The sequence below is a fragment of the Dermacentor albipictus genome, chromosome 1 (genome assembly GCF_038994185.2).
Source record: "Dermacentor albipictus isolate Rhodes 1998 colony chromosome 1, USDA_Dalb.pri_finalv2, whole genome shotgun sequence".
NCBI classification, from domain to species: Eukaryota; Metazoa; Arthropoda; class Arachnida; order Ixodida; family Ixodidae; genus Dermacentor; species Dermacentor albipictus.
The window spans coordinates 524353279-524379992 of NC_091821.1; the positions used below are offsets into that span (position 1 = coordinate 524353279).

The following is a 26714-nucleotide window of genomic DNA, read 5'->3' on the forward strand; positions in this document are numbered from 1 at the left end:
CTTATAGGCCATGGTGACGGTTGGCCACTCTGCGTGCGAGTCGTATCGCGTTGTCCGTCTTTGTCGTAAGCTTATGGACCATTTGGATGTTTGATGCGCCCGCCTTGATTATAATTCCCAGTAGCCGGATGGAGTCGACCCTGGGAATTGGGCGACGGTCTCTGGTGCGGATGGTGATGTTGCGCTTGGTCGGGGGTTTTGACTCCCTAGCCCCTTTGCCTTGTCGTTTTGGACAGTACAGCAACAGCTCCGATTTGGCGGAGGAGCACTTGTGGCCCATGTAGATGTAGGACTCGGCGGTTTCGACTTCCTCCCGCAGAGTGGATACGATAAAGCCGTCCGACACCGCGGAGCACCAGATGATGATTTCCTCCACGTATACCGTATGGTTGAGACCTCGTATCTTCGAGAGGCGTTCGGAGAGCCCGATCATCACCAGGTTGAACAGCGTCGGCGAGAGGATGGAGCCCTGGGGGGTGCCATGCAGTCTGAGCTCGACTTCTTCCGACGTGACGTCTCCGGCATGGAGCATGGCCTTGTGATAGGTTAGTAAGGAGCGGACGAACTCTATAAACCAGTGCCGGAGCCCTAGGTTGGCCATCACCTTAAGTATTGCCGAGTGCTCGATGATATCGAACGCCTTCTCCAGCTCGAGGCCGAATATGGCAGCGGTGCCCCTAGTGGTCCTTGCGTCTGTCATTTGGTGTTTCAGGAGAAGCATCGTATCTTGTGTCGAGAGCCCGGGTCGGAAGCTGATCATTCGGTGTGTGAAACAGAATGGCCTTCGAGATACCAGCCGACTTTGTTGAGTACGACATTCTCGGCCACTTCACCCACGCATGACGTGAGCGAGATGGGGTGAAGGTTATGGATGCCAGGTGCCTTGCCCTGTTTTGGAATGATGATCGTCTCGGCGAGTTTCCAGGGGTCAGGTAACTCGGCCCGCCCCCAAACGTCACTGATGGCGCCCGTTAGGTACACTACCGAAGGGTCGTCTAAGTTTCGCGGGAGCATGTTGGTTATGCCATCGCAGCACGGGGCAGAACTGCCATTCAGTTCGTGGAGAGTCCACGCCCCTCATCGACGGAAAAGTTGGTGTCGAGGAGGGTGTTGTCGGTACCTGTGTAATCGGGATGTAGGGTCGGAAGGCCTGTGGGTATCGGCAGGCACGTATACACAAGGGTCTTGACGACGTAATCCATCGAAGCGATGTCTTTAGCTTCGTGAAGGACTTTGGTGAGCGAATGGGGCTGGTTCGTGCGTGTGTTGGAGTCGTCGAGCAGGTGTTTGAGGAGGTGCCAGATCTTACCGCTGAGGAATTGTCCGTCGACCGAGTTACAAACCTCGTCCCACTGCTGTTTGGATAGGATGCTGCAGTGTTTCGTTATGTTCTTGTTCAGTTCTGCAACGCATGTGCGGAGCCTGCTGTTGAGACGCTGGCTCTTCCATCGTGTCAGCATAGGCTGTTTGGCGTCGAGCAAGTGGGCGAGGTGGCTGTCCATCTTCTTGGCTGGCATGTCCATGCTGACTCTTTTCGTGGTCTGACCTACGTCGGGCTTGAGCTGAGCCATCCACGTCTTGAGGTTCGGGGCAGTGTCGAGAGGGAGTCGTGAGGCACGAGCTTTGCGCAAGAAGTCCCAGTCCACCCACCTGTACGACTTGTGCTTCCTGACAATGGTGGTCAAGTGCAGGGCCAGTATGAGATGGTCACTGCCAAAATCCTCTTAAGATTCGGCCAACGGTCTTGGACTGTGTTCTTCACGAAACAGAGATCCGGGTGGTGTCTCTGTGCGAGGACGTGCCGATGCGGATAGGGAACGCCTTGTCCGTCACTAGAGTGAGATACAGGTCGTTGGAATGCTGCTACATCGTGGTACTCTTGGGGGTGCCGTACACGTACCCCAGTTTCGATGCGCAGCGTTAAAATCGCCAGCTTTCACGAGTGGTTTTGGCCTGCCAGACGAATGGCTCCCTACAATAGGCGTCGGAAACGTTGACTCTTTTCTCTGGGGCTGTTGTACACGTTGAGGATGTACGTACTTTGTCGGGGCGCTTAATCTGGGAGAATCTCTGTCATGACGTTGTCCACCTCGGACGTGCCGAGGTCATGTGTGGGGCAGGTCAGCTTTTTAGAGACCAGCGTCACGGTACCGCGTCCTCCCACGAATCCGCGTAACCAATGGTAACCGGTCAACGTGGCGGTGTGTGTCAGAGTTCCTTGCAGTAGGATTACGTGGAGCTTAGCGTTGTGGCTGCCTAGGCATTGTTGCAGGTAGGCTTTCCGCGCACTGAAACTCCTACAGTTCCACTGCCAGATGCGGAGCACTTCATCTGGCCGGGCCATCACGATGCTTGTAGGGGTCGGCCAGGGCACCCGTCATTTGGAAGGGGTCCGCGTATGAAGTTGGAGTGCGCATGAGGTGTTGGGGTGAGACCGGCTTACCCGCGGCAATGGTGGGGCTACGACGTTTTCGAGATAATGTTTGACTGTCCGCAGCCGATTACCGTGGGCCGTGAGGGTGGACTTTAAGTGGGCCATATTCTCTCCGAGAAACCGGAGGCTGTCATTATTTGCCAACAGCGTACTTTAAATCTCATCTAACTGGTATTTCAGTTCTGGTCGGGCGCGAGCGATGACGCTACCAGCGCTAACAGGTTCCGGCGGTGGTGACAGGGCTACTGCCTTAGCAGTGTTGTCGGCAGCGGGCATAATGGCTGCGCGCGCGCTCCTGTCGTTTTGCAGTTCGACAATGGTGACCGTAAGGTTGAGGATTGTTTCTTTCATAGCGGCATTTTCACGTCTGAGTAACGCTATGTCGGATGTGTTAGTGAGTGCATCGTGCTCTGGGAGTGAGCCCGACCCTACCTCTGATATGGTGTCGTTTCTTCTTCCCAGGATGACGTCCGTCCGGTGAGGGTGCATCACTTCTTGTTTCTCGTTGTTGGTGCCAGGCGAGCTTGAGGATCGTTGACAGGAGGTCTCGAGCGGGATCCAGAACGGGAGCCGGAACCGGACCTGGGCCTGGACCTGGAGCTAGAATCGGAGTAGTCCCGAGATACGCCGTGCGGATAACCACGGGAGTGGGCCCGGGGTCGGCTCCGGGATCTCGATGCCCGTATGGAACGGTTCCGAGATCGGCCCCTGGATCTGGACCGAGATCGGTTGTTGTCAGCTGCCCGGGCACCTCGAGGGATGTGCGGGTAGTCGTCGTTGTGGTAGCGATGGCGGACTTCGGCATTGTAGTACAGTCGTCGCCGTTCCTCATCGAGCGTGCTCTCTCCCACCGCTGTCGTCGCACTACGTGTGGAATATGGTAGCGTTCCTTGCAGGCTTTGTCAGCGGTGAGATGGGGGTCACCGTTTACTTACATTTTGGTGCACAGTGGTGCTCCCGAGTGGGGATCGGGGCACCACACCCTCGGCAGATAACGTCTCTGGGGTTGGGGCGCACGTCCACATGGTCGCCGAGCTAACCACAGGCGTATCATATATCGATCTGCCTGTGGTATATCGTGCCGTGCATGAGAACCGATCCGTTGCACACGAAATTGGGCACTCGATGGCCGTCGAATGTCACGATTACTGCGGTGGGGGTGCCAATACGCTTGGAGGGCAATGCCAGCGGATTTCAGTCCTTGGTGATTTTCGAGTCGATGTTCGTCAGGCCGTCTTGCACGGGCACCCCGCGGATGACACCTGATGCATTGCATCAGGCCGTCAGGCCGTCTTGCACGGGCACCCCGCGGATGACAAAGTGAACTGCAGTGCCGGTTCGTAGGCGCCGATCTCGTGCGTAATTCCTTCGACGCAAATTCGCTTTATTCGCACGTAGCGGTTAGCATTTTCTCTGAGCGGAGTGCTTGCCACTAAGATATTCTGCTTGCTGTTGGGGTATGGCGTGTGCAGGTGTTGTAGTGCCATGCCGAGGCCGGCTGAGGCGGCAATGGCGTCGGCAACCACCGCCACCCAGGGCCAACCATTGCTATGTTAAGTTCCCCACGAGGCCTTATAATAATACGGATACCATCTTTTGGCAATTGTGACATTTTGGTCGCACGGATGATGGTGTTTTTAACGTTTGCACGGCTGCGGTCTCGGTTCCTCCGCGTTTCAACACGCCGTATGGTGGAGTAGGGTGAACGCTCTCACCTTTGGCTGTGGCACGGCAAGACGTGGCAGTCTGCCAGCCTTGATCCGGGGTGATTTCCTCCAGGGCAATGCCCTCCCCAGTCATCTGGTATTCCATATCTGAGCAAAAAAAATTGCAGCCGAAGCGGCGGCGGTGACGACGTGGAAGAGAGCAACACGCCAGACATGGCGCTGGACTAGCGCGCCCTCGCCAGGTCGGATAAGAGGCTCCCCTCGTTCGGGCTAGCCAGGTGGCGGTCGAGCGACGATGGTAAAATCACTGTATAAGGTAGAGATAAACACTCACGGTGTCTAGGAAAGTGCCCACAGAGTCCTTGCAACTTCACGAAGCCGGTGTGCACGAAAATTCCCTTGAAATGCTTAAACATTGCCATGGAAGCACTGGTAGAAACAAGAGCCCAAATGAATGTGTCCGCACACTCCGGCTTCTTCTTTCCCTGTCAACGGAATCGCTGAAGCAAAGAAATTTAATTTAAATTGGTGATGAACAATGTCCTCGGCAACATTGGGCGGTGGCAAGAATGAGAGAGCTACAAAACGTGTGGTAATCAGATGTATGCGTTAAGAGAGAAAGCCGGCAATATCATTACTAATATGGATGATATAGTTCAAGTGGCTGAGGAGTTCTATATAGATTTATACAGTACCAGCGGCACCCACGACGATAATGGAAGAGAAAATAGTCTAAAGGAATTTGAAATCTCAAAGGTAACGCCGGAAGAAGTAAAGAAAGCCTTGGGAGATATGCAAAGGGGGAAGGCAGCTGGGGAGGATCAGGTAACAGCAGAATTGTTGAAGGATGGTGGACAGATTGCTCTAGAGAAACTGGCCACCCTGTATACGCAATGCCTCATGACCTCGAGCGTACCGGAATCTTGGAAGAACGCTAACATAATCCTAATTCATAAGAGAGGAGACGCCAAAGACTTTAAAAATTATAGACCGATCAGCTTACGGTCCGTTGCCTACAAACTATTTACTAAGGTAATCGCAGATAGAATCAGGGACACCTTAGACTTCTGTCAAGCGAAAGACCAGGCAGGATTCCGTAAAGGCTACTCAACAATAGATCATATTCACACTATCAATCAGGTGATAGAGATATGTGCGGAATATAACCAACCCTTATATATAGCATTCACTGATTACGAGAAAGCGTTTGATTCTGCCGAAACCTCAGCAGTCATGGAGGCATTACGGAATCAGGGTGTAGACGAGCCGTATGTAAAAATACTGAATGATATCTATAGCGGCTCCACAGCCACCGTAGTCCTCCATAAAGCAAGCAACAAAATCCCAATAAAGAAAGGTGTCAGGCAGGGAGATTCGATGTCTCCAATGCTATTCACAGCATGTTTACAGGAGGTATTCAGAGACATGGATTGGGAAGAATCGGGGATGATAGTTAATGGAGAGTACCTTAGTAACTTGCGATTCGCTGATGATATTGCCTTGCTTTGTAACTCAGCGGACCAATTGCAATGTATGCTCACTGACCCGGAGAGGCAAAGCAGAAGAGTGGGTCTAAAAATTAAGCTGCAGAAAACTAAAGTAATGTTTAACAGTCTCGGAAGAGAACAGCAATTTACAATAGGCAGCGAGGCACTGGAAGGCGTAAGGGAATACATCTACTTAGGGCAGGTAGTGACGGCGGATCCGGATCATGAGGCGGAAATAATCAGAAGAATGAGAATGGGCTGGGGTGCGTTTGGCAGGCATTCTCAGATCATGAACAGCAGGCTGCCATTATCCCTCAAGAGAAAAGTGTATAATAGCTGTGTCTTACCAGTACTCACCTACGGGGCAGAAACCTGGAGGCTTACGAAAAAGGTTCTACTCAAACTGAGGACGACGCAACGAGCTATGGAAAGAAGAATGATAGGTGTAACGTTAAGGGATAAGAAAAGAGCAGACTGGGTGAGGGAACAAACGCGAGTTAATGACATCTTAGTTGAAATCAAGAAAAAGAAATGGGGATGGGCAGGACATGTAATGAGGAGGGATGATAACCGATGGTCATTAAGGGTTACGGACTGGATCCCAAGGGAAGGGAAGCGTAGCAGGGGGCGGCAGAAAGTTAGGTGGGCGGATGAGATTAAGAAGATTGCAGGGGCGGTGTGGCCACAATTAGTCCATGACCGGAGTTGTTGGAGAAATATGGGAGAGGCCTTTGCCCTGCAGTGGGCGTAACCAGGCTGATGATGATGAAAACGTGTGTGATAGAAAAGTCCGCTCCTCTTCTCCCCGTTCGCCGAATGGATCCTAAGTCGGACTGACTGTTCAGCTGCTCTATCCATAAAAAATTGAGAAACGAAATCTGTTGGGCGCAAGAAAAAGTTGGAAATAATCTTTCATGCGTCTAGCAGACGATCGTTCATCATCGTTTTTGCTCCTCAGGAGCTCTGCTCACTCGAGGGTATGAATTCATGCGGTTTGCGCGTGCCCTCTATGCGGTTTACGGTTTGCGCGTGCCACCTTTTTTTCATCAAGACAGCGTGGTAGCCGGCGAGCGTTGAGGTCTACCGCTATTATCACGTGAATAAAAATAGGCAGTCGGAATCTACAATGAATTGAGGAATATTGTTAGCGCCATCGGCCCTTATCGCAACCATAAGATCCAGTGGCCAAGAGCAGAGTTGATCAGCTACATAACCAGAAATTATGGACATTATACTATTGTTTCGGACATCAGGTGCGACGCTGTGGACGCTAGAGAGACTTCTTGCAGTGGCCGCGTTTGTACTTAGAAATAGTTTGATGAACATGACAGGAATTGTACGAAACAGTCTTTATACAGGCTTAGTACTGAATTAAAATTTTTTATAGTGAGAAACAGACAAACTGTTGTTTGACAAACAGATAATCTATTGTTTGACAAATAATAATCTATTGTTTGACAAACAGTGACAAACAGACAATCTATTGTTCGTTGCGTTTCTTTTCGGCTTTTTTTTGACAGCCCGTCGCGGCACCATCACGTGCACGCTCGCGCGAGCAAACGCCGTTGGCGTGCAGTGAAGCATGGGCTGACCGCACGGAGTGATACATTTGTCGTCACCGAGCTACGTGCGTAACTTCCACAGCGTACCATCTGATGTCTGAAACGAAGTATTGGCCTCGAGCTCCACCACTGGAAAAGCTGGCGCCACCATCAGCGTGACGTGCTAGGAGGGATCACGTGGACATAGCGGCCGCATCGGCTGCTTCGGTCCCGCCGAAGCGAGCTCAAAACGAGTTTAAATTGCCTCGTACGCTGCGGTCCTCATTTATTGACGAGATTTTCCCGCTTTGTGTGTCTACTTCACAATGCTTGAAAGCACTACAATAGGTAGTGGCTGAACTAGGGTGGTTGCTTAGGCTAGTTGGTAATTCATGATGAAAAATAATAAAGTACAGCGCAAAGCACAAGGACAGGGATAGACGACATACACAGCGCTGTGTATGTCGTCTATCGCTGTCCTTGTGCTTTGCGATGTACGTTATTATTTGTGATCAAGGTAGTGGCTGCCTTTGAAGGCGCGCAACATGGTAGGCTACTGCTCGGTGCCGCAGGGCCAGACGCACGTAACGGAGGCCGGTGTCAGCCTTATTCACACGTAGCCGCATGACAAGAAGCTGCGTCAAGCTTGGCTCGCGAAACATAAACCCAGCAAACAGTCATTGGCTACAACTCGGGTATGCAGCAAGCACAGACGCTAGGAAGATTTCTGCTACGGCGCCCGGTCTGCGATGTTCTGAAAACGCGCACTGAGACGGTCGTGCGAGTTCGATGCCCGACTAATGTCTTGGCGGTTTGGTCTATGAACTTGTCGATGCTATAGATACTGGCAAGTTCAGTGGAGTGGAAAGGCAGCGGTAAGAAGCACATTTAAAGAAGAGCACGGCATATGGTCATGTTTGTGTTATGAATTAATGCACTGGATTACAAAAAAGAGGCAGCGGAAAATTGCACGCTGAGAACACCGATAAACATACAGTGCGACGCCACTCGAGAAATAATATTGAGAGGCGAGATAATTTAGAAGAAAAAAAAATGGCTGTGGCTTAGGTAAGGTTAAGCCCAGGATGCGAAGCATACTAGCCTTTATTTTAGTTGTTGAACCACTGTTTAGCTTGGTGAACTGCTGTTGCTTGGCTATATTTGGTTCGGCTCATGCGTTACTCATGCGTTACTCTGCTTCGCCTTTGACGCACCGCATTGGACGCGGTGAGCGTCGAGCAACGCAGCGTTCGGCGCGGCAACGAAACGGGCGCCTGAGCAAGCGACGCACGCCTGAGCCTTAGAAACAGCTCGTTTCTAAGGCAACACCGCATTCACTAGAGGCGCTTTTGTACCGCTTTGAAGCATCGTACTCGTGGCTTAGTGGTAGCGTCTCCGTCTCACACTCCGGAGACCCTGGTTCGATTCCCACCCAGCCCATCTTGCAAGAGTTGAGCCAAAGCCACTTCTCCTCTGTCGTGACGTCACGGTGTCACGTGGTTTCAAGGCGACACCGCCGCGCCTGAGGAGCTGGATTGAGCTCTCGTAATATGCTTCGCATAAAAAGATTGATTTGTCGCGACGGCACATCACAGTCCCCGTAGGCGTCGAAATCTCTACAATGAAATTATTTATGAACAGCTCTGATACTGCCCACGCAACAACAGTTGCTTGTATACTGTCAAATGCTCATATTCTGCGGCCTAAAGGTCCAACCACACGCAGCTCGGGATACGCGTCTCGCTACGCGTACACGTAAGCGTACGCGTCTGCGTGCGCGTACGCGGGTGACGAAGGGAAGGGCGTCCAGCCACACGATACGCGCATACGTGCGCGCTTCGCTGCGCGTAGCACAGGGCTGACAGACCAGCGGCCCAGCGATGGCGGAAACGGTCGTCTTTGGCTTTGAGAAAAGTTTATCTTTAATTTCATTATGGCTAGCCATTCTTATTTAATTTATCAATGTTAGAGCTAGTACATTGTTTTTAAGTTGAGAAATACACGCTGTTTGTATCTATACATCCTTATGGCAAGAAAAGTTACATCAATTATCAACATTACGCGCGATAGCGTCTGCTTGCTCACAACTGCAGCTCACATCTGCGCGCGACCACGCACGACGTTGCTGCCGAGCTCTTGCTTAGCCGCTTGCTTCGCCGGCATCAGCGTTCTCTCCCCGCAATGTACCACATGAGAAAGAAGCTTTTGCTGCTGCTGCTCTTGCAAAGACGGCGGGAGCGCAGAAAGCGTCTGTGGCCTCGGCGGCGACGTTGGTGGGTCCGGCCAGTCTTTCAACTGCGTAAAGAAGATGGACTTTACGGCTGTGAGTAACTTCTTTCCTTTCGACGATCCACAGTGGTAGAACTAGGAGCCAGTTTTTGGACATGGGGACTTATCTTCGTTAGGGCAGCAATTACTTATCAGCGTTTTTAAATGCGCGCATAAGTGAAAGGGTTAAAGTAGTAATGGGGGATCGTACTCGCAGCGCGCGAACGCCCAATTCGCAGAACAGCATCACGTCGTCGGTGCAAGGTTCGTCCAGGTTGACAGCACCGATCGAAACGATAACGTGACGTACGCGAAGAGGGGGAACGACAAGAGCATGGTGTAGTTCGGAAAGCTCGAAAGCACAGGCGAAGATCGGGCTGATTAGCCGCCGGAAGCATACAGATAGTATATTGGATGCGTGGTGACGACACCTCACGACGTTTCAACCGCCGCCTGTCTAACCCATGTATGCCTTGCGACATACGGTCATTAAATGTTCAGCGTCAGAGGGGAAAAAGCGCTTGATTCTATTTAACAGACAATCTGTAATACTAATTTGGAGCTCCCTTCATTGTTAACAGTAGACTATACTGTTTACACAGAGCTTGTGCAGCACCCTCTTTTCTTGCACAAAATTTGTAAAGATTAAGTTTTGTAACACATTTTCTGCTATTCGATATTTTATTTGATATCCAGATAATTTTTCTTCATTTGATTCGATTCTAAATATACTATTCGGTATTAGCACACCCCTACAAAAAGCTAAGGACTGCTAGTTATATTTGTGCCATTAGTATAGCACATAGATTCAAAAACAGCTTTTTACACGTGTTGGTTGTCTTATATGAAGCTTGTGGACGAGATACGATTTCCTATATTTTCTGTCTCTCAGAAGTGTGACTGTAGAATGTGAAGTGTAATGCAATTAAATTGTGACCTGGGGGGCAGGTTAAAATTCTGTGCGACTAATTTCGCAAGTTTCTTGGCAGTGGGCGCACGATTTTAATATACCGTTGACTGGCTCTCCTGTTTTGCCGAACCACTGTTTGTATTCAAGCACATAAACAAAGCAGGGGGTAAAATTAATGATGGCTAGTGGCTATACGTGTGTGTCAGTGAAAAGTGTACAGCTCCTGATACCTGCGCGTGTATGTGGACAGGGCATGGTCTTGCTGCCAGGCAATAATGCACCATTTTTTACAGATGCAACGGATACGTCAGGATGACCACGGCCTTTTCTACAAGTTCTTTCGCAAGGCGCCGCAGCTCTTGGACAAGCTATTGAGCTTTTTAACAGAGGACCTCACATGGCAGCACCACATTCGAGAAACCCCTGAAGCCTGGAGAACGACTTGCTGTAGCATTGAGGTTGGTAAAGGACAGGTGCCCCTAGAGTAATACAGAACACCGTTTCTTTGTCATTTAATGTATCATTTATTTTATTTTATTTACATATTACTGCCCGCCGCCTTTTGGAAGCCAAATCAGGAAGGAGTCACAAAACATTGAAGCAAAACAAAAGAAAGAAGGAAACGATTGACAATGAGCGTGCATAAAAAATACTAATACATAATAATAACAATAATATAATAATAATCATCTTTATTTCTCTCTTTCCACAGAATACAGAATTATACACAACTATTCATTAACTCACAAACAAATTTAAAAAATGGGACACGAAATGCTGATACAAAACAAGAAATAGTAATGATGGTACTGATGATGCGCGTGAAAAGAAATACAAGAAAAAAATGATTGCATGATTTACAGAGACTGAAAGTTTCCACTTACTGCATCACCAGTGTAACAGTTACGGCTAACTCTAAAAAAAACTGCCATCGACTGGCATCACACAAAAGCTACCTCAGTGCTTTTGACCTTGCGCAACCTGTAAAACATGCACTGAGGTATGCTTGCACATGTAGTATTAAAAACAAAGTGGTAGCTAACGTACACAAATGAATTTTGATCATATGTCACGCGAAAAGGGCCCCCACAGCCATGGAGATCATTGTCAAGAAAAATCATGTCATCATAATTAGTATTCAAACAATTGAGACATGCGTACTAATTTTTGTTCAACTTCCATTCAAGCTACTTGGCATCCCGGTAAGACATAAATGACGGTGGCTAGACTCTGCAGTGGTGTGTAAGTCATATAGTGGTGCTCGTGCCTGCAAAGTATTAAACAACTGCAGAACAGCACGACAGCTGCAGAAATTTCTTAAATATTTTTCAGCTTAAGAAATTTTTTAAAGCTCACATGCTGTTCACGGCTCCCGTCAGGTAGCCCTGCTTCCTGCCAGAGAAGCAGGGTCATACGTATGAGTGTCTAATTTACACACTGCCTTCAATGTCACTGATTACGTACAAAGACTGGCCAAACATCCAATGCAGAACATGCAAAACCAACTCTGGAACTGAGCCACGGAACACAAAGAAAAAAAATTCAAGGGATGTTGCTTGTGGATGATAGTTGTGGAAGAGGTAGAGGTTGTCTATGTTGACAGTGAAGCTCACCTCCTGGCTATGTAGTGGCAAGACTTCCCTTTCTGCTACCTCTTCTAATAATAATAAAACAATGTGAAAAATGCTTGCGCTGCTAGAACGCCCCGACAAGCTTTACAACTTGCAGCATATAACCGAAATTTTCAATGGGGTCTGGTTGAAGGTTCATTACATTTCTTTTTATTTACAGGCATGTACAGGCATCTCTACATGCATGCACAAACTCTTCATGCACAGGTGGTGAACACAAAAAGGTTCATTGCTGCAAGACAGGCTGAATGAGTAAACACTGATGAAAGCGATAAACATCTGTCTTGCAACAACAAACCTTTAGTTGCAAGTCGGTGCTTCTTTAGCGTAGGTGTGTTGCTAAAACATGTTCACACATCTCTACAGCAGCATTGGCCAGCCAACCAGGCCCACAGATATCAACTTTATGAAATTCTTGAATACCGCACAATAATATGGATACAACACAATGTAAAATGAACAAAAAAGAAGAGCTGAGGGGCTTTGACATGACAACAACAGACAAGGAAACGTATATAAAGCATAAAGAAAAATAACTGTCATTTTTTTTGTAATGTCAACATCACAAGGAGAAGGGACATGAAAGTGGACAAAATATAACTTGGCACTGGTGGGAGCTAAAACCAAAAGCAATTGAGCTGGAGGCTATTCCACAATCAATTTCATAGAATGTTTATTATTATTATTATTATTATTATTATTATTATTATTATTATTATTATTATTATTATTATTATTATTATTATTATTATTTCAAGAAACCCCTAAAGGCCCTCACAACGAGGGTATTACATAGGGGGTGACAAAAATTCTACAAGCAACCCAGAGAAGCGTATTCAAGGAATAGGCAAAGAATAAAAAAAAAACAGAACAACAACACTCAATGAGACATAATGAAAAAAAAACGCATCGTAGTAAACAAAACACAAAAAATGTATATATATTAAAAATCAAACACATTGCGGTAATGGAACAAAACTAGAAAAAAAAAGCTACTCATCACATTCATTTTTTAGAAGTTCATGAAACTTGGACGAATTCATTTCAGTTGCGATTGAATCAGGCAGCTGGTTCCACTCAATAATTGTTTTGGGTATGAATGATTTCGCAAAAGATGAAGTGCGGCAAATGATGCGTTTGATCTTGAAAGGATGGTCACGGCGTGGAAAGACCGCCGATGGTGATTGAAAGAAATCGTCATGAAGCAACGGATGATGGTAAATTTTGTGAAAAAGTGTTAAGCGAGCAAGTTTGCGACGATGGGAAAGGTTATCAAGACCAGCACGAGCCTTTAACAATGTGACGCTAGTGAAACGTGAGTAATCTGAAAAATTGAAACGAGCAGCACGGTTCTGCAGGGATTCGATGTTATCTATGAGGTAGGTTTGATCCGGGTCCCATATGGCTGAAGCGTACTCGATTTTCGGACGGATTAGGGTGATATAAGCAAGTTTACGCACAGGCGCTGGAGCGTGTCGAAGGTTACGTTTTAAGAGGCCAAGAGAACGGTTAGCAGCTGCTAAAATCAGATCGATGTGATAGTTCCAGGTTAAGTCGGACTGAAGGTGAACCACTAAATATTTGTAAGTAGAAGCTGTCTCAACTGTTACGTGATTAATAGTGTATGCAGTTGGGATGCGGGAAGAGTTTCTTGTAAAGGAGACCAGCTTTGTCTTAGAGTGGTTTAGCATCATTAGCCACGATGAACACCAAGTGTTAATTGAATCGAGGTCAGTTTGTAAAAATTGGTGGACAGTTTCACATTTAATGGCTCGGTACACAAGACAGTCGTCCGCGAACAGTCTGATTTGGGAAGATACACAATTGGGTAGGTCATTAATAAATATTAGAAAGAGCAGGGGACCAAGCACGCTCCCCTGGGGTACACCGGATGTGACTTGAGCCATCGAAGAGTTAGAACCATTAACAGCTGTGAACTGAACGCGAGATGAGAGGAAGTCTTTAATCCATGCTAAAACCTGAGGGTGAACATTGAGATGCGATAACTTGAGTAGTAGTCTATGGTGGGGGACCCGATCAAATGCCTTAGAAAAATCGAGAAACAAAGCGTCGACTTGAAACCCGGCGTCTACTAAAGTAAATAAGTCGTTAGTAAATCCAGCAAGCTGAGTGTCGCAAGAAAATCCCTTGCGAAAACCGTGCTGATATTTATATATGATGTTGTGATCTTCAAGATAATTAATGATATGGGTGTGTATGACATGTTCAAGGAGCTTTGAGAAGGTGCAAGTCAGTGAAATGGGTCTAAAGTTTAGGGGATCAGAGCGGCTGCCAGATTTGAAAATTGGGATTACTTTAGCTACTCGCCAGTCATGAGGGATGCAGCCAGATGATAAAGACTGAGAAAAAAGTGCAGAAAGGACTTGAAAAATACTCTGAGATATATTTCGAAGAATTTTGTAGTTAAAGCCAAGCGGGTCGGTGCTTGTAGTATCTTTAAGGTTATTTAATAAAGAAAGAATACCACCATCACTTATAACTATAGAGGGCATGGAATAATCGTGAAGTGAACTGAGTGCTAAAGAAGGGGTAATGACTTCATGAGTGAAAACAGACGAAAAAGCGTTGTTAAAAAGTTGAGCAGAATGGGCATCATCCAGCTGATCACCATTGCAATTTGTTAAGGATGAAATGGGGCGTGAATGTGGGTTAATTACGCTCCAAAATGTTTGGGGATTATTAGATAGCATAGTGGGTAAGACGTCACTGAAAAACTGGCGCCGGGTGGCTTTCAGCATTATTTGGTAATCCTTGTCGCTTTTCCTGTAGGTTTCCCACGTAGTTAATAGGTTGTTAGCAACTGCCTGCCTATACAAACGCTTTTTCTTTTTATTGGCTCTTCGCAGCCGTTCGTTGAACCAAGGCGCTCTTTTACTGCACCTAATTGAGATAACCGGTATGAATCTTGTAATGAGGTTAAGTAGGGTTGTTTTGAACAGCGACCAGTTCTGTTCAATGGAACGGAAAGTACATTCGGCTAAGAACCGCCCAGAAAAAGTGGTTAATTCGAGATTCATCTGGTCAAAATTAGCCCTGTTATAACACCTGATCAGCTTTGAGGTAGTTTTCCTGTCAAGCATACGGTGATTTATGCACCCGGTAATGATGTCATGGTCAGAAAGACGACTAAGGTGAAATATTTTAGAAAAGGCATCGGGATTATTGGTTAGGATCAGGTCGAGAATGTTGGCAGTGGTACCTGTGGATCGCGTGGGCTTTGTAATGAGCTGAGTTAGGTGAAAATCTAGACAAGACTGCAGAAAAGCGTGCGCATCCTTATCACTTGGTGAGACAGATAGAATGTCCCAATTGATACTGGGGAAATTAAAATCACCAAAGATAATTAGGACGGAATTTGGAAAACGCGTACACACATCAGTCAGTAGGCGACAAAATTCGTCAGCAAACCCATCGTTCAGGTCTGGAGGACGGTACAACACACCAGCAATAATATTTGTAGTAATGCACTTTATCGAGATGAATATACATTCCGGAAAAGAGGAAACAACAACTGGTACGATAATGAGTTCTTGCTTCGCCGCAATAAGGACGCCACCTCCTCTCCTGTCCTTTCTGTCACATCAAAAAAAATTAAAACTTGATTCGCATGAAAGGATGTTATCGTCGGCAATATAATCGTTAAGCCACGTTTCAGTCAGTGCTAATATCGAGGCTCCAGTGGAGTCGATAAGGGAGGAGAGGGCAACACTTTTCGCCGTAACGCTTCTGATGTTAGTGTATAGGAAACACATCTTATCTAAACACTTCGGTCCCGACAATAATGGTGGTGCACGATCGGAAGCATCATAGTGACTTTGATTGTGTCATTCGGTAGAAGACTCGGACACACGCACAGCCCGATTGCCAGTGGTATCCCAGAGATAAACATCATTGTTCACACGAAGTTTATTGAACGACAGACGAATGCAGTCCCCCTCCCTCCTTATCGTTTTAGAAAACTGCCACAGTCCACGGCGTTTCAGCCGAACTGCCTCAGAGTAATCGCGTGATATACTTAAATTGGTGTTCTTTAGTTTGTAGCCAAGACTAAGGACAGATTCGACTTCTTTTTCATTATAAAATTTAGCAATGATGGGTCGCTTCTTGTCTGTCGAAAAACGTCCTAAGCGGTGAGCTCTGGCAACGGAGGTAACAGCAATGCCAAGCTTTTGAGAGCAAAATTCCCTCACATGCCGCTCTGAGTTTTCCCAAGGCTCAGCTGCATCGCTGTCATTAATGCCAAAAAACAACACGTTTGACCGCCTTGAGCGATTTTCCAAGTCGTCCACCTTGTCCTGAATTTTAGAGATGTCAGTATTTTCATTAGAAACAGGCTGATTAGAAGGTAGTGTTTCAAGTTTGGACTCCAATTCCGTAACCCTTTTGGTTAACAGTTTAAGGTCGTTCTCAAGGGTGACGTGGATGTGCAGAACCTTATTTATAGACTCAGAAAGGCTTAAGTTGTTCGCTTCAAGACGCTGAACTGTTGCTGCCACGGCATCAAGCTTATCTTCTTGCGCTTTTGTCATAGGGCCCGGGTTTACCTCCACGTCACCCGCGAGAACCAAAAGGCGCCAAAAGTACAACACAGCCGCGCGCACATACTTCACATAATCAATTAAACAAGGGGGCCACGACACCGCAAAGAGACGAACATTATTGTGCCGGTAACACTTAGTTTCCAAATAACTAACCTGTACAAGTGTTCTGCGTGAGTAGGGATGCATAGCAGCAGTGTCGTGGCATACGGTATCCGCAGGAATCCCTCCTTTTTCAAGCGGCCAGATAAGTGACGTGGCCCCTTGTTGCCCGACGAACATGGTAGTGGCTTCCAGCGTTGGCGAGGCAATGTGATGCAGGCAACCCAAAGGCGGGCAGCAATCCGCAGACGGTTCCGTTATGAAGGCGCTGGTATCGTTCAGCCAAACGTTCACCATGGGCCCATCCAGACAGCGGGGTAGACTCGGTAGATTGTCCAGGAAAAGCAGCAGCAGCACCCGTACACAATTATGTGTACTAGACAGCACCCGTAGTACACAATTATGTGTACTAGATTAGGCTCTTGGAGTGTTCTTGCACGAGTAGCACTGGCTAACTCTACCAGGTTGAGATCTAGTACATGCACATACAGGCCCAAGAAAGTTTGCAGAGGAATAGCCATTGCTGCAGCTCTACTGGTAAAGCAATGCAAGCATAATTCAAAGGTTGTGGGTTCGTCTCCCATTAGTGGGAAGCTACCTTTTCATATACTTTCATTTTCCTCCTTATTTTTCCATTTCGATATAAAGTAATTACATTCATCAATGATTTCTTTTTGTTTCATTGTCTCTTGGCTTTATTACACAAAAAGTATACATTAAAAAACATTAGTCTTTGAATTACTCTCCTACTTGCATCAATTTAATTTTCAAGTCAAGATGCGTATCCTCACTGGCCTCTCTAATGTGTTTGAGAAGAGAGACGGCAAAAGTTCGAGGTCGTCCTGTGGTTTGCATATTTTGATTGCACTTGAAACATTGCCTAATTCCTCCAATATTAACTGACTCTAATCTTTCTTTTTCCTTTTCCTCCCCCTTGACTTTGCTTCAGAAGCAATGCTTCCTAACGTATCCAGCCTACGACTGCCTGCTGAAGCCAGCGATGCTTTTGACTGCGGACTGCTGTGGTGTGCCTCAGAATCCTCAAGAAACAGTACTTCTTGAAACATCGGTGATTCAAGAGATTCCAAAATGTCCTGAGACTCCACAGACCCATGCGACGCCAAACCCAGAGTCGATGCTGGCGCTTGTGACTATTCACTTGACGGTGATGGCACTTCAAGTGTTGCCAGGTCGGAAAACTGGCACATTTTTTGTTAAGATGTCTGCAGCACTTCCCTCGTCACTCGATGGGGGCACTGGTGGAAGGTTGGCGGACATCCTGCATGTGAGCGTAATAAGGTTTGCACATACTGTCAATGTGTAAATAATGTGCCAGTCTGGATGCAAAAATATATGAAGGCTCAAATCCGTCGACATTTGTTTTAGTGTGTGATTTTATTAGAGTACACTGAAGCTCTGAATCAGTTTTGTAGGGACTAAAGTGGCTTGCCTACACAACCAGAATGAACAGTTTCTGCATGCGCGTCAGTGTAGCTTTTGTATCTTTTTCTGTTTTTGCTTGTGATGCATTTAAGCAGTTATTACGAGATCTGCATGCCTAAAGCCTAGTGATTACTTCTACTCAAAACAGTGCATGATATTTGGAATGTTTCAGTTTTGAAATAATTAGCAGGAAGCATTCCACTACATTTACTCAGTAAAACCATTTAATAAATTTCATGTTGAAAGACCTATGCTTGCACTTTCTAAACATAGAGTAGTAGTACCGTTAGGTCTTGCTTTACCATAAGGCTCTCTCCTGTTCTAGTTTTTTCTACTTGAAACATTCTTGGCTTGTAACTTTGCTTTCCTTTCACTTGCTTGTAAACTTCATCTCATTCTAAACTGTTTTTCTTAACTGAATGTACGTCTAAACACAGTGTGAAGTTGTGTACGTAGTAGTCAGTGCATTTGTTGTTTGTATTTAGGAAGTTACGTCTAATAATGTTTGTCTTCTTGCCATCTGCCTTGTACAGGGTGCTTTGGCCCATCAAAGTTGACCTTAGCGAGCAAACCCTTCCAGAAGGTTTCTTACAGCCAAGCTTTTTTTGCCTCTTCTCTGGACTTTCCTACCGCTGCTCCTACTGTCTTGCCAAATAGCTCGCCTCATACTGATATTAATGTAGTCGTGGAACCATTGTCATCCCAGCTGACTACTGGCTACTGTGTTGCACGAGTGACCAGTACTGGACGTAATGCAAATACCAATTAAAATAATGTAACTAGATCGTGGTTTTGGCATGTAAAATTTCAATAATCATTTTTTGCACAGTGTGAATATGTTAAACTGGATCATCTAGTCCTTCCTTGGAAATTTTGCTAAGCAGGAAAAGCGTTCTCCAAAAACATCGGGAAAGCTTCGCTTAAACCAGTAACCACAGCACCTGGGATCTGCAGAATAACCGCAGGCTGACAATTAGGTAAGGACACTGCTGAGCAGACACAAAAAGAATTATCAATTACACAGCTGACAATGTCGTCAGTACTATGGCGCATTTATTCCTACAGCATGAGGACACTGAAAGAATCCCTAAGCAAGCTAGGTAATATTTGAGGATCTGTGATAAAGCATCGATTTGCACACTGCTGGCAAGCAACAAAATGCAAAATTAATACTGTGCATTGAAGTGCCCAAGGTACACGTGAATATAGCAACATTCAATACTTAGTTAAATACTGGCCATTGACTTGCACACTGCCTTCTAGGATCAGTGCACAGAATAAAAAAAAAACTACTTGCATGTTTTGTGCATTGTTTTAGTGTGTGCATCATGCAAGCCCTTTTCTTTTTAGACATCCTGCTAATTTGTACGTGATATTCTCTGTACTTCTGTCTTATGCTTTATTGTTAGGTTTTTAAGTGCTATTTTACTTGTTATTTTGTACCTGTATTTCTGCTTTCTCTGCTCCCCACTGCAAAGCCAAACTGGCTTTGTGGGTACCTAAATAAATAAATATACAAAGCTATTCTTGTACTGCTTGTATGTCCTCTTACCGGATCACATTTAACGAAATATGCGATAATCGGAGCGGCGATGCAGCACAAATATTTTATCGCCAATTAGACAAAGCTGGATATAATGCGTACTGTGCGTCGACTTGCTTGCGTAAGCACAATTTTGAGTCAATTCGCATAAGTACGGTGCATTGCCAGCTATAATATAAACATACGGCATCGCCGGTTAGCGTGGTAAAGGGAAAGCACTAAAATCCCGTGTTTCATTTTTAACACGCCGTCCTAGATGGAAACTTCAAGATCACTTACGGTCTACACTCCATTGTGTAGCGCAGAAATATCATCTGGTCGAAAAACAGCCAGATGACGTCGTCGTGAACGTCGACTGGCACGGCGCGGCTCTTTTCTTTCTGAAACGTCTTCCCAGGCGCCGAAATTTATTCCCCAGGGACTTCCATCACTTCTGCAGCGCTGTGATAACGTCATCTGCACCGATGAAATGCGTTTTCGACATCTGCGAGTCTGCTGATGAGAGAGGCAGCTTATACCAGTGCCACACAGATAGGCTTCGAGCGCGATCAAATTTCTCGATCACGATCGGTTCTACGCAGATCGCGCGGTACAGGCAATCGTGATCATCAAATCCGACCGCGATCGGGCTCGATCGCGATTGAAACTGCTCCGCTATGACGCCCGTATAAAATTCCGAGCACTCACCTGTTCGGCAGCGTTGGGCATGACGATCCACGACCACCTCGTCAAGTGCTTGTTCTAGTGGCGCTTGTGTTTCGCCTGATACCAAAGCGCAGGTCGAGCCTCAACGCAGGCGATCAGCGCTTCGTTGTTGATCGCCTCCATAGCCTTTGTGATCTATCGACACGAAACCAGCGGCGACTCCCGGCGTCTCCGCACGATTCTGAAACTTCAACAACCTTTCCGAACCACCGGAAGTGTACATGCGGCCCACGTGACGTCCGTGCACAAGCTGCCACTTCCGTCGCGTACGCTCAAAATGACGCCCAAGATCAAGACCTCCTTGACGCGCGCGTTTCCTGCGCGTCTGCCCTCTCTAGACGCGTAGGACAGGCGCGTACGGCCTCGCAGACGCGTGACGCGCAGCCAGGCGCGCACGATTCACAGCGTGTGGTTGGGCCTTAAAAAGCTCATGGCACGGTGCGAGAACGCGCGCGCGGAGAAAGCGAAACAGTGCGCGGACAAGCATGCAGACGCGCAGTCGGTCGCTGCGAATCTGCGCGATCGCTACATTGAGGCTTCGTTCTATTACGCTCCATTTAGTTATACAAACACTATAAGAACATATTTCACATACTTTGCTCTCAGCGTTTGCCTACCTTTCACGCAAGAAACCGGTTCGGGAGACTTCATCGCGGCGACAAACGCAGTGGCGTTCACTGTACGTATTCGGTAAAGAGATAGCGTCTGTAAACGTTTGTGTGCTTTCAGTTTGCCTAAGATTATTATTTCGACAGTAAGAAACTTCTCTGGTTTTGAAAGTACTTACAGAAATGTCCGGGAGAGCTCGCGCGCGGTGTTTTCAGTGAGCGCTGACAGGAAAACCTATGAGGAGCGCGCCGCGTGATCCCTCATACTACGCCAGCGAGGCGCTTCCGATAGATGGCGACTCCGTATCTCCTCGCCGCCAATAGTATCTGATGCGCGTCTCTGCTCCACAACAACACTGCGCCGCTCTTTTACATTCGAAATGCGCGATACAAGTGGACTCGGAGCGCCATTTGCACCTAGTGGCTAAGCAAAGCTAAGTTAAAGTGAAATAAACAGAAGAAAAATATATTTAGAAACCATTGACGCCGATCGTCAATGTAATCGAATGACATGAGCGAATGAATGCGTGAGCGAGTGACAGTCCCCCCCCCCCCCCCCCTCACTGTCTCTTTGCCGCCCGTCACCGCAACTCAGCTTCATGACCCAGGTGTATTAGCCTCGAGAACGAACGCGAGCGGCGCTGCGAGCGCCGCTCGCGTGACGTCAGGGCACGGGCTCGCGCCTGTCGTCTGCTACAGTTCGGGCGTTGTCCGGGCGCTTTCTGCGGTGTTTTCGTTTGTTCGCCCTCGTTTTCTCTGCTTGTATACTTATAGTGGTTGTCTCAAATATATTTTTACGACGTCTTCCTTTGTGAACATTTATTCAAAGAGCTAATTTCTCAGACAACAATGCAGCTCTCGAAGGCAACGCTACAGTGCCAACCGAAGCAACGCAGACCAGCCCATTGCGGGTTTTTCATACGCGGATAGACAATCGCAAAAGCATAGCCCATAGGAATCCAGTTATGATACCATACCTGCCGCGGTGCAACAAGTATGTCACAAAGCTGGCTATATATGACTTCTACAGCAGTTACGTTGATTTTATTCCGCTAAAACAGGTTTGCTCACGACGAGTAGTTCATGGTATAAGATCGAATTTTTGCATTTCCTCACACAAACGCTCGGCAATAGCACGGGGACTTAACTAATACTGCAGCTTAGATTCTACACGCCTCACTTGCTTCTTTAACTGCTTGTCAACATTATGTGGTTCTTCACGTGTTCATTTTTTCAAGCGGCGGAAATTTGAAGTAAAGTTAATGAAGGCTTACAGCTATTTACAGAGTACAAATAGGAATGTACCAATATATATTCCCTTTTCCGTGCTACACGTTCAACTCACCTCTTTAGAGCGCGTTTGTTAATGATTAATAATGCATGTTATGTTCCTCTTTTTTTGTATATGTAACCAAGTGTATATCATTTATTTATTTCAATGCCGCAGTGTGTTTTGCATTTTTATTGTGGAAATATTTCACTGTCCTTTCATATATTGTATAACTGCAATGTTTTATGGCCACTACATAAATGTAATTTATATGGCGCTTGACGTGTTACTCCTTGCAGCCATATTGTACCTAACGGGGTGAGGTTACCTGAAGCCGCGTCTGTGCGGCTTTTTTCCCTCATCCACCTCCATTTACCACTCCTGTGTACGTGTGTGTGTGTAAATGGAAATTAATAAATCAAATCAAACTCACTTGAGAAATTTATTGGTGCTTGTTGCTTGAGGAATATACATGACGAATCTGTTTGGCGAACTGACACAGGCTGCTCAGCCCAATTTTTTTAGTGAAGTATGCCTGCTGGACCGCATAGCTGCAGCCAGAAAGAAGTGGAAGCGTCAATGACTAGTAGTATGGGACATATTGAAGATATCGAAATTCCCCCGGTGGAGGGTCAGAAATCAAGTGAAAGTATATGCAAGGCTTGTGGTGCTTTCTTTATGAATGTTTGCGATTGTATTGGAGCAAACTTCATTTAGCCTGCAAGGTTCTCTTTTATGTACCGACGAAGCGAATAGTTATCCGTTTGTATAATTAAATAACGCTGTATCGAGACATGGTGAGACAGAAGGTGCTTGAATTTTCCTTTTGTAGGCAATCTAAGCTGCGGTGTAGTCTCTCGAGAATACTTTAGCCATTCCAGTTGGCGCTGTAAAAAATGCTTTATGGTTTTAATTCGAAGTTGTAGTGACTGATGGGTTTCGCGAACATAGCGTGCCTCGCCATACGGACAGTCGATTGCTACCGTTACGTGATCAGGGGTGTGCCATATTGTCGATAAAGGCTACTGAGGGCCACTATGAAACATTTCATCAATTTCAATTGAGTGGCTCTCGATCTTAACAACGAAATATTTCTCTCAGGTGATTGCTACTATGGTGTTTGTGAATTAACTATGTAAATACTCTACATGACGCGCCGTCGTGTTAGCAGCCATGAGCAATTCGTTTTTTGGAGGCCTGTTTCAGAGGGGGATGAAAGTAGCAGCAAACGTTTTCATAAGAAATGCGCGCCTAGCTATTTTTTTATGCACTAATGAATGGCCATATTTGAATAGAACAACACACCAGAGTAATAGGAATCATGATGACAGCTTCGCTGGGCAGTGTCTTTCTAACATCGGATAACATGTTGACGCCAATTACCAAATTTTTCTTCCACGTAAAATGCAATGCCTCTCATAGCTAAATACTAAAGGAATGTTAAGTGTTTAGCGAAGCATCATACACAACTTCGCGCGTTGAATTTGCAGATATTCTTTTTTTAGTCAAAATTTACCGATAGACAAGGCGCATATATGCATTGCAAAACCTAGCAACGCTATTTAGCTTGCGATATCCAACCCGCAAACTTTCTCGACCCACACGCTTTTGAAGAAGAAACTGTGGTTAAGGTATGGCAGCTGAACGAAGCCGGCGTATTCTTCAATACGTACGGCTCGAGCCATCCATACCCCAAGCATACACGAAGGGAACGAGCGCGCGCGGCAGCCGAGCGAGCCGAAGCGAGCGGCGTCCTGGCCGTGACGTCACTCGCGAGAGGGCGCCACTCCTAATTCTCGCCGCTAATAAGAATGGGATCGCGAAATTTCTTCATCTCCGTATGCGAAAATTGAATCACTTAAGCATACGCTAAAGAGGCTGAAGGCGAAAGCCTGAGCGCTCATGAGACCCTCCCGGTGCAGCCAATAAGAACCCGTACTGATTTGTATCGGTTTTCTTTTTTCCTGACGTCATAAGCTTATGGAACAACTTACCAGAAAAAGCTGTGCAGAGAAATCATGTATGCGATTTTGAAGCTTTAATTGATAGTCATTTCAATTAATATGCAGTCATTTGTTAGTTGACCATTGCATAATGTGTGCTTGTGCTGAGAACCTTATTCATGTACCCTCCCTGTAACGACCCTCAACAAAGCTCCAACAGTGTGACTAAATAAATAAATAATTAAATTACTTGACATACTAATTCAGATGCCTACTATACGTACTATTCAAATAATTCACATTGACTGTTTTCTGTTCATTTGTATTAATGCGAAAGCGTTGGATGGCTCATGAGGCGAAAAATTTGCAAAAGTTTTAAAGTCCAGGGTTTAACTCCCAGAAGGCCGTGGTTTCGAGCACCTTCATTAAATGTACGTTAGTTACCTGGGCCCTAATTACATTCGCCCTTTTAACAAAAGAACAAGCCGTGGGCTCGACTCTCATGAAAGGTCGAGGGTTCGAGTGCCTTAACACTATCTTAATGACGTCTAGTTTCATTAACTTCGCCTTATTTAACACCGAATGTCGTATGTTCGACTCCCACCAAATATCGTGTATCTGAGTGCCTTAGTTAACTGTACCTTAATAAAACGTGCACTAATAAAATTCGCCTTAACACCAAAGGTTTTGGGTACGACTGCCACCGAAGATCGTGGGTCCGAGTGCCTTAATTTCGTCTAACTTAATTAACTGTCTCAACCACCTTACCGTAATTAACAACAAAGGTTGAGAGTTCGACCGCAAACACTTCTGCCATTTAATGTTGGTTCCATAACGCCGGTGAGTCAACCTTTCGACCAATGTGCTGTCGGTACTTACAAGTGATTGGAGGGTTGGCAAGGTTGTTCCGGTCCCCACATCAGGTAACACTTATTCCCCCGATAACTATCGTCCTATATCACTGACAAGAATACCATGCAAAATATTGGCGCATATTATTCATTCTCATCTGATTGATTTCCTTCAGTCTAATTTCTTTTTTTTTCAAATGAACAACACGATTTCAGGAAAAAATTTTCATGTGAAACGCAACTCATATGTTTTATTAATGACCTATTTACCCATGCTGACATGGGCTTCGATGTAGATTGCGTGTTTTTAAACTTTGTAAAAGCTTTCGACACTGTTTCACATGATCTCCTCATTATTAAACTTAGCATGCTTAACATTGACCCTAATGTACTCAACTGGATTTAAACTTTCTGTCTAATCGAACTCAGTATGTTTCGGCTAATGAATGTTCATCCTCTCGCACTTCCGTAGCATCGAGAGTACCAAAGGGATCGGTACTGGGAGCTCTGCTTGTCGTGATTTACATAAACGACCTTCCTATAAATGCGTTTCCCCTCCTCTATCAGGCATTTCGCAGATGACTGCGTCATTTATCGTAAAATAACTAACCACACTGACTCTGATAAGCTTCAAGACGATTATAGAAGCATTTCCAACTGGTGTGAGAAATAGCTCACGCGGCTAAACCCTAATAAATGTAAAACAACGCATGTATCGGGCCGCACTAACACTGACAACACGCATGTTTATTTACTTCACGATACTTCTCTTGAATCCGTCAACTCGTATAAATGCCTAGGTGTTCATATTTCCCGAACCACTCATTTTCCGCCTCATTCATTCCTCGAGCAGCTAAAGACTGGAACGGCCTTCCTGCTGTCATTGTTAGCATCACTTGCCTGTCTTCATTCCTACAGCGTGTGATTGATCACTTTCAATATAACTTATGAAGTGTACAAAATGTGGAACTTATGTTAAACCCACCCCTTATGCAATACCCCCTCCGGGGGTGTTTAAGGACAATAAACTGAACTGAACTGAACTTCATCAAACACGTCACTAATAGTGCTAACCGGTTTCTTGGATACCGCTAAGTATGGACAGCTGGGCTAGTTGGTTATGATTAGCATTATGAAACATTGTTCCAGCGCACATTTAGACAAGGACGAGGAGAGAAAGACAACACGAACGCCGGACTTCAACTGAATTTTATTCATCGAAAAGAGGGCTTTATATACACATGGGGAGGGGGCGGGGGACTGCTAGTGCGCAGGACCACTCAAAAATATTTCCTTGGTGTAGGCAAAGGTCATCCGAGGTGTGTGGTGTTCATGCCCTGTTTGCGCCGTGCTTCCCATCTGCCCGACATTCAAGAAGGATAATGAATATTATGCGCTCCAAGCTATGGCGACAGATCAGACACCTCCAGAACTGCCTGCGCACCTACTCCGCTTCGTTAGTGCCTGGACAGAATGGTTACCCACTTTTCCGAACGCTGAACAGTGAGGCTACAAGGACTTCCGAGTTTTTGTGGAGCATGTGTCTTAGAAATCTGCGTGCGTTGAAGAAGGCGCAAGTGCGACAGCATGTTGCTCCAAAGCAAGTTACCTGCATCGGTGAGTGTGACTTGCCTGAAAGGGTTGCAGCAGTGCTAAGCCATGATCCTAAGTTTTGCATCCAGCCTAAAGAAAAACCGGTACGAATGCTGTCTATAGTCACAAATGTGGGTGTGGCAGCCAGTTCAGATTAAT

The 26714-nt window shown here is 46.2% G+C and overlaps 1 protein-coding gene and 1 long non-coding RNA gene across 7 annotated transcripts in view; both read right to left on the reverse strand.

Moving 5' to 3' along the window:
- The window catches only part of LOC135908158 (cholinesterase-like), an 828064-nt gene that overhangs the window by 297868 nt on the left and 503482 nt on the right, over positions 1-26714 (reverse strand). The window lies entirely within an intron of this gene.
- LOC135908142 (uncharacterized) lies at positions 17740-20646 on the reverse strand. The gene is made up of 3 exons (XR_010566223.2): positions 20273-20646; positions 19865-20041; positions 17740-17878 (listed from the first exon to the last, which is right to left on the reverse strand). It is a non-coding gene; the product is annotated as an uncharacterized lncRNA (long non-coding RNA).